The sequence below is a fragment of the Artemia sp. Qi Xiang Cuo genome, chromosome 6 (assembly GCF_049724085.1).
Source record: "Artemia sp. Qi Xiang Cuo chromosome 6, ASM4972408v1, whole genome shotgun sequence".
In the NCBI taxonomy this organism is placed as follows: domain Eukaryota; kingdom Metazoa; phylum Arthropoda; class Branchiopoda; order Anostraca; family Artemiidae; genus Artemia; species Artemia sp. Qi Xiang Cuo.
In genome coordinates, this window is record NC_142799.1 from 66,232,508 (window position 1) to 66,244,901 (window position 12,394).

The following is a 12,394-nucleotide window of genomic DNA, read 5'->3' on the forward strand; positions in this document are numbered from 1 at the left end:
GAGAATGTAATTATGACAAGGTAAACCACGACAAAACCCTACTGAAATATTCCAACTCTTGCTTTTCAATGAAAAAGATTCAAAATGAACTTTGAAAAATCATGAGAATGTAACTGTGACATGGTAAACCAGGACAAAACACTACTGAAATATTCCAACTCTTGCATTTCAACGAAAGAAATCCAAAATGAACTTTGAAAAATAAAGAGAATGTAATTCTGAGATGGTGAACCATGACAAAACACTACTGAAATATTCCAACTCTTGTATTTCAATGAAAGAAATTCAAAAGGAACTTTTAAAAATAAAGAGAATGTAACTGTGGCAAGGTAAATCATGACAAAACACTACTGAAATATTCCAACTCTTGTATTTCAACGAAAGAAATCCAAAATGAACTTTTAAAAAATCAAAAGAATGTAACTGTGACAAGGTAAACCATAACAAAACACTACTGAAATATTCCAACTCTTGCATTTAAACGATAGAAATCCAAAAATGAACTTTGAAAAATCAAGAGGGTGTAACTGTGACAAGGTAAACCACAACAAAACACTACTGAAATATTCCAATTTTTGCATTTCAATGAATGAAATCCAAAATGAACTTTTAAAAATTAAGAGAATGTAACTGTGACAAGGTAAACCATGACAAAACACTATTGAAATATTCCAACTCTTGCATTTCAACGAAAGAAATCCAAAATGAACTTTGAAAAATCAAGAGAATGTAAGTGTGAGAATGTAAACCACAACAAAACACTACTGTAATAATCAATCTCTTGCATTTCAGTGAAAGAAATTCAAAATGAAATTTAAAAAATCATGAGAATGTAACTGTGACAAGGTTAACCACGACAAAACACTACTGAAATATTCCAACTCTTGCATTTCAACGAAAGAAATTCAAAATGAACTTTGAAAAATTAAGAGAATGTAACTGTGATAAGGTAAACCACGATGAAACACTACTGAAATAATCCAACTCTTGCATTTCAACGAAAGAAATTCAAAATAAACTTTGAAAAATCATGAGAATGTAACTGTGACATGGTAAACCATGACAAAACTCTACTGAAATATTCCAACTCTTGCATTTCAACGAAAGAAATCCAAAATTAACTTTAAAAACCAAGAGAATGTAACTGTGACATGGTTAACCACGACAAAACACTACTGAAATATTCCAACTCTTGCATTTCAATGAAAAAAATTCAAAATGAACTTTGAAAAATCAAGAGAATGTAACTGTGGCAAGGTAAACCATGACAAAACACTATTGAAATATTCCAAATCTTGCATTTCAATTAAAGAAATCCAAAATGAACTTTGAAAAATCAAAAGAATGTAAATGTGGCAAGGTAAACCATGACAAAACACTACTGAAATATTCCAACTCATGCATTTCAATGAAAGAAATCCAAAATGAGATTTGAAAAATCAAGAGAATGTAACTGTGACAAGGTAAACCATGACAAAAACACAACTGAAATATTCCATCTCTTGTATTTCGACGAAAGAAATTCAAAATGAACTTTGAAAAATCCTGAGAATGTAACTGTGACAAGGTAAAGCACAACAAAACACTACTAAAATATTCCAACTCTTGCATTTCAACGAAAGAAATTCAAAATGAACTTTGAAAAATTAAGAGAATGTAACTGTGACAAGGTAAACCACGAAAAAATACTACTTAAATAATCCAACTCTTGCATTTCAATGAAAGAAATTCAAAATGAACTTTGAAAAATCATGAGAATGTAACTGTGACATGGTAAACCATGACAAAACACTACTGAAATATTCCAAGTCTTGCATTTCAACGAAAGAAATTAAAAATGAACCTTGAAAAAATCAAAAAAATGTAACTGTGACAAAGTAAACCATAACAAAACACTACTGAAATATTCCAACTCTTGTATTTCACGAAAGAAATTCAAAATGAACTTTGAAAAATCAATAGAATGTAACTGTGAGATGGTAAACCACGACAAAACACTAGTGAAATATTCCAACTCTTGCATTTCAATGAAAGAAATCCAAAATGAACTTTGAGAAATCAAGAGAATGTAATTGTGACAAGGTAAACCATGACAAAACACTACTGAAATATTCCAACTCTTACATTTCAATGAAAGAAATTAAAAAATGAACTTTTAAAAATCATGAGAATGTAACTGTGACAAGGTAAACCACGACAAAACACCACTGAAATACTCCAACTCTTGCATTTCTAGGAAAGAAATCCAAAATGAACTTTGAAAAATCAAGACAATGTAACTGTGACAAGGTAAACCACGACAAAACACTCCTGAAATATTCCAACTCTTGCCTGTCACGAAAAAAATTTAAAATGAACTTTGAAAAATCAAGAGCATGTAACAGTGATATGGTAAATCATGCCAAAACACTACTGAAATATTCCAACTCTTGCATTTCAAGGAAAGAAATTCAAAATCAAATTTGAAAAATCAAGAGAATGTAACTGTGACAAGGTAAAGCACAACAAAACACTACTGAAATATTCCAACTCTTGCATTTCAACGAAAGAAATCCAAAATGAACTTTGAAAAATCAAGAGAATATAACAGTGACAAGGTAAAGCACAACAAGACACTACTGAAATATTCCAACTCTTACATTTCACGAAAGAAATTCAAAATGAACTTTGAAAAATCAAGAGAATGTAAAAACCAAAATGAACTTTTAAAAATCAACAGAATCTAACTATGACACGTTAAACCACGACAAAACACTACTGAAATATTCAAACTCTTGCATTTCAAGGAAAGAAATACAAAATAAACTTTGAAATATCAAGAGACTGTAACTGTGAGAAGGTAAACCATAACAAAACACTACTGAAATATTCCAACTCTTGCATTTCAACAAAAGAAATCCAAAATGAACTTTGAAAAATCAAGAGAATGTAACTGTGACAAGGTAAAGCACAACAAGACACTACTGAAGTAATCCAACTCTTGCATTTCAACGAAAGAAATTCAAAATGAACTTTGATAAATCAAGAAAATGTATATGTGACATGGTAAACCACGACGAAACGCTACTGAAATAATCCAACTCTTGCATTTCACGAAAGAAATTCAAAATGAACTTTGAAAAATCAAGAGAATGTAACTGTGACAAGGTAAACCATGACATAACACTATTGAAATATTCCAACTCTTGCATTTCAAGGAAAGAAATCCAAAATGAACTTTGAAAAATCAAGATAATGTAACTGGGACAAGGTAAACCACGATAAAACACTACTGAAATATTCCAACTCTTGCATTTGACGAAAGAAATTCCAAAATGAACTTTGAAAAATCAAGAGAATGTAAGTGTGACAGGGTAAACCATGACAAAACACTACTGAATTATTCCAACTCTTGCATTTCAAGGAAAGAAATCCAAAATGAACTTTGAAAAATCAAGAGAATGTAACTGTGATATTGTAAACCATGCCAAAACACTACTGAAATATTCCAACTCTTGCATTTCAAGGAAAGAAATCCAAAATGAACTTTGAAAAATCAAGAGAATGTAACTGTGTCAAGGTAAAGCACAACAAAACACTACTGAAATATTCCAACTCTTGCATTTCAATGAAAGAAATCCAAAATGAACTTTGAAAAATCAAGACAATGTAACTGTGACAAGGTAAACCACGACCAAACACTACTGAAATATTCCAACTCTTGCCTTTCAGGAACAAAATTCAAAATGAACTTTGAAAAATCAAGAGCATGTAACAGTGATATGGTAAATCATGCCAAAACACTACTGAAATATTCAAACTCTTGTATTTCAAGGAAAGAAATTCAAAATCAATTTTGAAAAATCAAGAGAATGTAACTGTGACAAGGTAAAGCACAACAAAACACTACTGAAATATTCCAACTCTTGCATTTCAACGAAAGAAATCCAAAATGAACTTTGAAAAATCAAGAGAATGTAACAGTGACAAGGGAAAGCCCAACAAGACACTACTGAAATATTCCAACTCTTGCATTACATGAAAAAAAATCAAAATGAAATTTGAAAAGTCATGAGAAAGTAGAAATCCAAAATAAGCTTTGAAAAATCAAGAGAATATAACTGTCATATGTTAAACCAATACAAAACACTGCTGTAATATTCAAACACTTGAAATTCAAGTAAGTAATTTCAAATGAACCTTGGAAAATAAAGACAATGTACATGTGAGAAGGTAAACCAAGACAAAACACAACTGAGATATTCTAACTCTTGCATTTCAACGAAAGAAATTCAAAACGAACTTTGAAAAATCAAGAAAATATATCTGTGACATTGAAAGAAAAAACACTACTGAAATGAAAGAAATTCAAAATAAACTTTGAAAAATTAACAGAATGTAAATGTGACATGGTAAACCACGACAAAACACTACTGAAATATTCCAACTCTTGCATTTCACGATCGAAATTCAAAATGAACTTTGAAAAATCAAGAGAATGCAACCGAGACACGGTAAACCATAACAAAACACTACTGAAATATTCCAACTCTTGCATTTCAATGAAATAAATCCAAAAATGAACTTTAAAAAATCAAGAGAATGTAACTGTGACCAGGTAAACCACGACAAAACACTACTGAAATATTCCAACTCTTGCATTTCAAGGAAAGAAATCCACAATGAACTTTGAAAAATCAAGAGGATGTAACTGTGACAAGGGAAACCACGACAAAACACTACTGAAATATTCCAACTCTTGCATTTCAAGGAAAGAAATCCAAAATGAACTTTGGAAAATCAATAGAATGTAACTGGGACAAGGTAAACCACGATAAAACACTACTGAAATATATTCCAACTCTTGCATTTCATGAAAGAAATTCAAAATGAACTAAATCAAGAGAATGAAACCGTGACATGGTAAACCACGACAAAACACTACTGAAATAGTCCAACTCTTGCATTTCACGACAGAAATTCAAAATTAACTTTGAAAAGTCAAGAGTATGTAACTGTGACAAGGTAAAGCACCACAAAACACTACTGAAATATTCCAACTCTTGCATTTCAACGAAAGAAATTCAAAATGAACTTCTAAAAATTAAGAGAATGTATCTGTGGCAAGGTAAACCATGACAAAACACTACTGAAGTATTCCAACTCTTGCACTTCACGAAAGAAATTCAAAATGAACTTTGAAAAATCAAGTGATTGTAACTGTGACAAGGTAAAACATGACATAACACTACTGAAATATTCCAACTCTTGCATTTCAAGGAAAGAAATCCAAAATGAACTTTGAATAATCAATATAATGTAACTGGGACAAGGTAAACAACGATAAAACACTACTGAAATATTCCAACTCTTGCATTTGACGAAAGAAATTCAAAATGAACTTTGAAAAATCAAGAGAATGTAACTGTGACAAGGTAAACAATGACATAACACTATTGAAATATTCCAACTCTTGCATTTCAAGGAAAGGAATCCAAAATGAACTTTGAAAAATCAAGAGCATGTAACAGTGATATGGTAAATCATGCCAAAACACTACTGAAATATTCCAACTCTTGCATTTCAAGGAAAGAAATTCAAAATCAAATTTGAAAAATCAAGAGAATGTAACTGTGACAAGGTAAAGCACAACAAAACACTACTGAAATATTCCAACTCTTGCATTTCAATGAAATAAATCCAAAATGAACTTTGAAAAATCAAGAGAATGTAACAGTGACAAGGTAAAGCAAAACAAGACACTACTGAAATATTCCAACTCTTGCATTTCATGAAAGAAATTCAAAATGAACTTTGAAAAATCAAGAGAATTTAGAAATCCAAACTGAGCTTTGAAAAATCAAGAGAATGTAACTGTGACAAGGTAAACCACTACAAAATACTACTTTAATATTCCAACACTTGCATTTCAAGGAAAGAAATCCTTAATGAACTTTGAAAAATTAAGAGAATGTAACTGTGAGAAGGTAAACAACGATAAAACACTACTGAAATATTCCAACTCTTGCATTTCAACGAAAGAAATCCAAAATGAAATTTGAAACAAATCAAGAGAATGTAACTCTGACAAGGTAAAGCACAACAAGACACTACTGAAATAATCCAACTCTTTCATTTCAACGAAAGAAATTCAAAATGAACTTTGATAAATCAAGAAAATGTATATGTGACATGGTAAACCACGACGAAACGCTACTGAAATATTCCAACTCTTGCATTTCACGAAAGAAATTCAAAATGAACTTTGAAAAATCAAGAGAATTTAACTGTGACAAGGTAAACCATGACATAACACTACTGAAATATTCCAAATCTTGCATTTCAAGGAAAGAAATCCAAAATGAACTTTGAAAAATCAAGAGAATGTAACTGGGACAAGGTAAACCACGATAAAACACTACTGAAATATTCCAACTCTTGCATTTCAACGAAAGAAATTCAAAATGAACTTTGAAAAATTAAGAGAATGTAACTGTGACAAGGTAAACCACGAAAAAACACTACTGAAACGAAAGAAATTCAAAATGAACTTTGAAAAATTAAGAGAATGTAAATGTGACATGGTAAACCACGACAAAACACTACTGAAATATTCCAACTCTTGCATTTCACGATAGAAATTCAAAATGAACTTTGAAAAATCAAGAGAATGTAACCGAGACAAGGTAAACCATAACAAAACACTACTGAAATATTCCAACTCTTGCATTTCAATGAAATAAATCCAAAAATGAACTTTAAAAAATCAAGAAAATTTATCTATGACCAGGTAAACCGCAACATACTATTACTGAAACATTATAACTCTAGAATATCAAGGAGAGAGTACCAAAATGAAGTTTTGAAAACAGATAGAAGGTAAATGGGACAATGTGAAACAAGAGGAAACACTACTGAAATATATTACAACTCTTTCATTTCACTAAAAAAATTAAAAATTATCTTTTAAAAAACAAGATAATGTAACTGTGACATGGTAAACCACGACAAAACACTACTGAAATATTCCAAATCTTGCATTTCACGAAAGAAATTCAAAATGAACTTTGAAAAATTAAGAGAATGTAACTGTGACAAGGTAAAGCACAACAAAACACTACTGAAATATTCCATCTCTTGCATTTCAACGAAAGAAATTCAAAATGAACTTTGAAAAATTAAGAGAATGTAACTGTGACAAGGTAAACCACGACAAAACACTACTGAAATAATCCAACTCTTGCATTTCAATGAAAGAAATTCAAAATGAACTTTGAAAAATAAAAAAAAAGTAAAAAAAAAATGTTGGGGCGGGGGGGGGGGGGTTGGAGGGAGGGTGGATTTATAGGGGTTGGAGGGATGGTGGAGGGATAGGGTTGAGGGATAGGGGTAGGACTTGGGGCCCAAGTATCAGAAGAAATTGTTTGTCTAGTATGCATCTCATATCATCGTGGTATGCATATTCTCATGATGATGCCATAAAAATCCCCCGAAACAAGGTCACTTTTAACACCTATCAAAAATCCAATTGATAAATCGAATGTGCTTGAATTTGTTCCAGTTCAATGGAATGAACCTGTTACGGTATTGTGAGGCTTAACATCAGTTGGGCAATGTCCCAGAAACAATTCATTGGATGTATTTCTAAAATCATAATATGTTCAAGGGCTTGTTGGTTCAGTCGATTAACGTTTCGTTCTTTTACATTAGGGAATCACGGGTCTCACGTTCGATTCCTACATCAAACACAAATTTCATATAAGTCAATGGGAAGATACTTAGAATGTAAAAAATCATATCATTGGAAAAGAAAAAATATCATCATTAGAGTACAATAAAATGACATCAATAAAAAAAACTATTAAAATTAAAAAAAAAATTAATTAATTAATGTAATTATGTAAATTAATTAATAACAAATTAATTTATGTAAATTAGTTTAAGGTTAAACATAAGTCAACCACGCCTAACAAATTAAATTACAAAAAGAATTTCACAATTTCAAATCAAGGAATCATCACGCACTTTGAACACAGATCAACACGAATTTTCACGGTGGTTGAATTCCGGTCATTACACTGTCTGCTTGTATGGCGGGTGTACTATGCGCTACTTATCATTATAAATATATGCTGGGATGTTCCGCTCTCATTCATTATAGCTATATGGGGGGACTGCCCTCTACTTATCATTGTACACAGTAATTTCCTACCTGTGCGCTCTCTTTCATTGCACACAGTAATTTCCAATTACTCCCGTCTCAACCATTATATCAATAGTACTCCTATCAAATTTGGCAAACTAGTAACAGCTGTTGAAACCTAGTAAGAGTAAACGAGGGCCCATTCAGAGGAAATTTAATAATTATTTTTTCCTTAAGAAGCTGATGGGTCAAAAAATCCAGTCAGTATTAATTCAGAAATGTTAGCCATTATTCAGATTTAATAGAATATTAGTTTGTAATTATTATAACAAGATTTTGAGAATTTCTGAAAAGAGCCAACCCTATGTATACTGTTGAAATCTGTTGCATGGAACTATAAACTTAAGATCTGCAATACCCCACGAAGAACAAGGATAAGCAATTTTTTGTTGGGGAGCACTGATGTATCATTATTTTTGTTTTTCCCAGGGGTAACTGTATGAAATTGTAGACTATAGAATTTTGAGAGGTGGATCATTTGAAAGCCTTTGACCTTTGACCTTTGACTCATTTGACCTTTTTAAAGTAGCAAAAGATACTGCACCAATAAAGTGTCAGTATCAGCTGTCATAAGTGTCAACACAATAAAGAGTTATTATGGAATCCAATTGTGATCCAACCTCTGTGGGCAGGAAGTCCGGAAATTCCGTCCATTAGGACATATACCAAAAGGCCTTCCGGATCTATGCCAAATCTAATGAGAGATAAGAGCTGCTGCCGTACCTGCGCCTTTTTAGTGTCTGGAACCATTCCTCCCTCTGTGGGAGATATATCTAAATTCAACTCACCATAATATCCACCATGAGAGGTTGTCTGATTTCCTCCAAACGCAGTAGAAGTACCACATAATGTCTTACGATGTTTTACCGGGGCCTAAAACTGATTCAACCTCTGTAAGGCATGCGAGGACGGAGAGAAAAAAAGTTCTATCATTCATCAGAAGGCGGCGTTTGATCCCAGCCAAACGTGGTGAAAAATAAGAGCCAGGCTAAATGATGTGCCTTTCCAGGGTATAACATGATCCCACCAGAGGAAGTTTCAAATTGTTGTGCCATCAGCATAATGTTTGAGTGTCGAACATGGATAAAATTAAGAGCTAGGATCCCAAATGTGCCTTTCTAGGGTGGGCAATGATCAAACCCCAAAGGGAGTTAAATTTTTTTTTTGTCATCAGTATAATGACTAGGTGGGCTGGTGGAATTTAAAAAGGCCGGGTCATCAGGTAGTTACACTTTTGGGAGTACTTGTTGTATTTGCTCTGAAAAACACTACAATGGTTAAATTCCTGTCATCTCCACACATCAGGAGATCTTACTAACTATAAATAGTGAGGGTTTTGGTTGAGTCCCTAGAGGTTGGTGTAGGGGAATCCACCCCGATAGCTTAAAAATGCTATAAGCAAGGACTATATGTACCTTTAGCGTTTACTTCATATTTGCTAATAGTGTGTCTTTATATAAACAGATCATATTATGAACAATCCGTAGCCAGGACAAATTGGAAAGGGGCACAACAAGTGAAACCAAACACAAACTTTGTAGGTACTTCGATCCGTCATCAAAATTCAGTGTATCCAGTTTTACGCTTCTTCCTGTGCATAAATTGCCACAAATTTAGTGCCACAAAATCTAGTTTTCCACAAAGAGGGAGGAAAAGTCAAGGAGTTCAAATTTGAAGATAGCCAATCAATTGATCTTGATCTAAAATTGAAACTTTCCTTGCTTTATTTCGTTGCTTGTTTTTATAGGATTTAAATCGTGTTTTTAAGTTACAGCAAAAGTTGTGCATGGCAGACTGTCGAGAGCTTTTAAATTAATATTTTTTTTTTTGTACACGGTAGTCTTGAACTACTGTAATCCTAAGAGAGCATACATTTTTTTGGTGAATCTGGGTTTTATTTGATGCTGTCTTTCCAGAATACTACACACTAAAGTATAATTCCTGGGTCGTCTTATTTGAGCCAGATTTGCAAATGTGTGTTACATAATCATAAAAGCAAGGATTTTTGTTTGTTTTTAGTTTCAACTTCACTTTTTACTTAAATTAAATAAAAAAAACATTTTTTTTAACTGGAAGTAAGGAGTGACATTAAAACATGAATCCAACAGAAATGATTCCGTATATGTAAGGGGCTGTCCCCTCCGCAACGCCTCACTCTTTACACTAAAGTTTTTTATTGTTTTATAAGACAGAGTTGTCAGAAAGAGTCTAGCTTTAGCGTAGAGAGCAAGGCGTTGAGGAGGGGACAGCCCCTTTCATATACGGAATAATTACTGTTCGTTTTAAGATTTAATGTCGCTCCTTACTTTCAATTAAAAAAAACCTGTTTTTTTATTTAATTTTTGAACTTTTTGAATTAATGGAGGTTTTAGTTTTGGCTCACCGAACATGAATAATTAAAACAATATTTGCATATTAATTTTACTTTTATTTGGTTAAATGGCTTACTCTGAAGTTGTTGAATTTTATTTACGAACTTTTTTATTAATAATAAATATACGTAACTTACGAATTAACTTACGTAACGGACTTCTATATTAATATATTTTTAATACGTATATTAGGGGGTTCTCCCCCTACTCAATACCTCGCTCTTTACGCAAAAGTTCGAATTTTGTTCCAATTCTTTAAAAATGACCTCTTAATCACAAAGGCTGTTAATTAGAATAAATAGCTCTCATGAAAGTACTAAAAAAATTTTGGCTTGAAGAGCGAGGTATTGACTAGGGGGCAAACCCAATCATATACGTAAAAATTTCTGTTCGTTTTAAGTTTTGATGTTGCTCCTTACTTTCAGTTGAAAAACCTGTTTTTTTCTTTAATTTCCGATTTTTTTTTTAAGCAATGCTGGGAAATCCTCGCCCCCTTCACAGCAACATCACTTCCCCCACGATAACTTCCTTCGTGGTAATATTCTTCCACATAACCCCCGACCCCGCCCTCCACTACCGGCAAAAATCCCCCCAGAAAATATCTGTGTACTTCCCAATAACCAATACTATATGAAAACATTGGGTAAAGTTCATAACTTTTAGCCCTCCTCCCAGAGATTTTGGGGGATTAATTCATCCTAAAAGACATATTTATTATATTTTTGACCATGCTGAACAAAATGGCTGTCTCAAAATTGTGATCGGGTGAATTTGGGGAAAAAATGAGCGTGACACGGGGCCTAATTGCCCTCCATTTTTTTGGTCACTAAAAAAGAGCACTAGAGATTTTAATTTTCGTTCGAATGAACCCTCCCCGATATTCTAGGACCACTGGGTCGATACGATCACCCCTGGGAAAAAAAAGAAAAAAAAAACAACAAATAAACACGCATCTGTGATCATTCTTCTGGTAAAAAATACAAAATTCCACATTTTTGCAGAAAGGAGCTTGAAACTTCTACAGTATGGTTCTCTTATACGCTGAATCTGATGGTGTGATTTTTATTAAGGGTTTATGACTTTTAGGGGGTTTCTCCCTTTTTTTTTTAAATCAGGCAAAAAAGTTTGTCAGGCGCGTAACTTTTGATGGGTAGGACTAAACTTGATGAAACTTATATATTTGATATCAACATTAAAATCTTATTCTTTTGATGTATCTATTTGTATCAAATTCCCGTTTTTTGGAGTTTTGGTTAATATTGAGCCGGGTCGCTCCTTATTCCCAGTTCGTTACCACGGACTGTTTGATCAGAAAACTTTGTTTTTTTATACCTATAGTTACAAGCAATTAAAAAATGCAACTTAGTTACAAGTAATTTAAGTGCAAGTAATTAAAAAAAACAGTGGTGTTGGACTAGGCGAAAAAATCAACGTTTCTAAATAAAGCTTTCATCCTTTCTAAGACTTTTTTTTTTTAGAAATTATTAAGCCTTTAACCCAGTCTGACATTTGGTCAAGCTTACAATGTTGAATAGTAGAAATGTGTGATCATAGCTCATTAGTTTTATTCGACGACACTTTTCATTCATAAGAATTTAATCGTTGATTTTTAGGTGTATATGGCTATGTTTGTTTCCACTTAACCGACTCAGAGTTCATATTTACTATTCTTGGTACTTTAACTAACCTCTCTAACGGAGAGGTTAGTTGGCTCACGTCACACTGAGCCACACCCCAAGTGCTAAAATTGTTTTATGTCTTCAAATATTAGGGCCGTTTTTTCAATTATCAATGTTCTAAGATCTTACATCTTTTGTCAGAAAACTCTTAAAAGTGAAAT

General features: G+C 32.6%; 1 protein-coding gene across 2 annotated transcripts in view; it reads left to right on the forward strand.

Annotated features, from left to right (window-relative positions):
* Window positions 1-12,394, forward strand: part of LOC148951524 (uncharacterized) — a 296,748-nt gene that overhangs the window by 105,156 nt on the left and 179,198 nt on the right. The window lies entirely within an intron of this gene.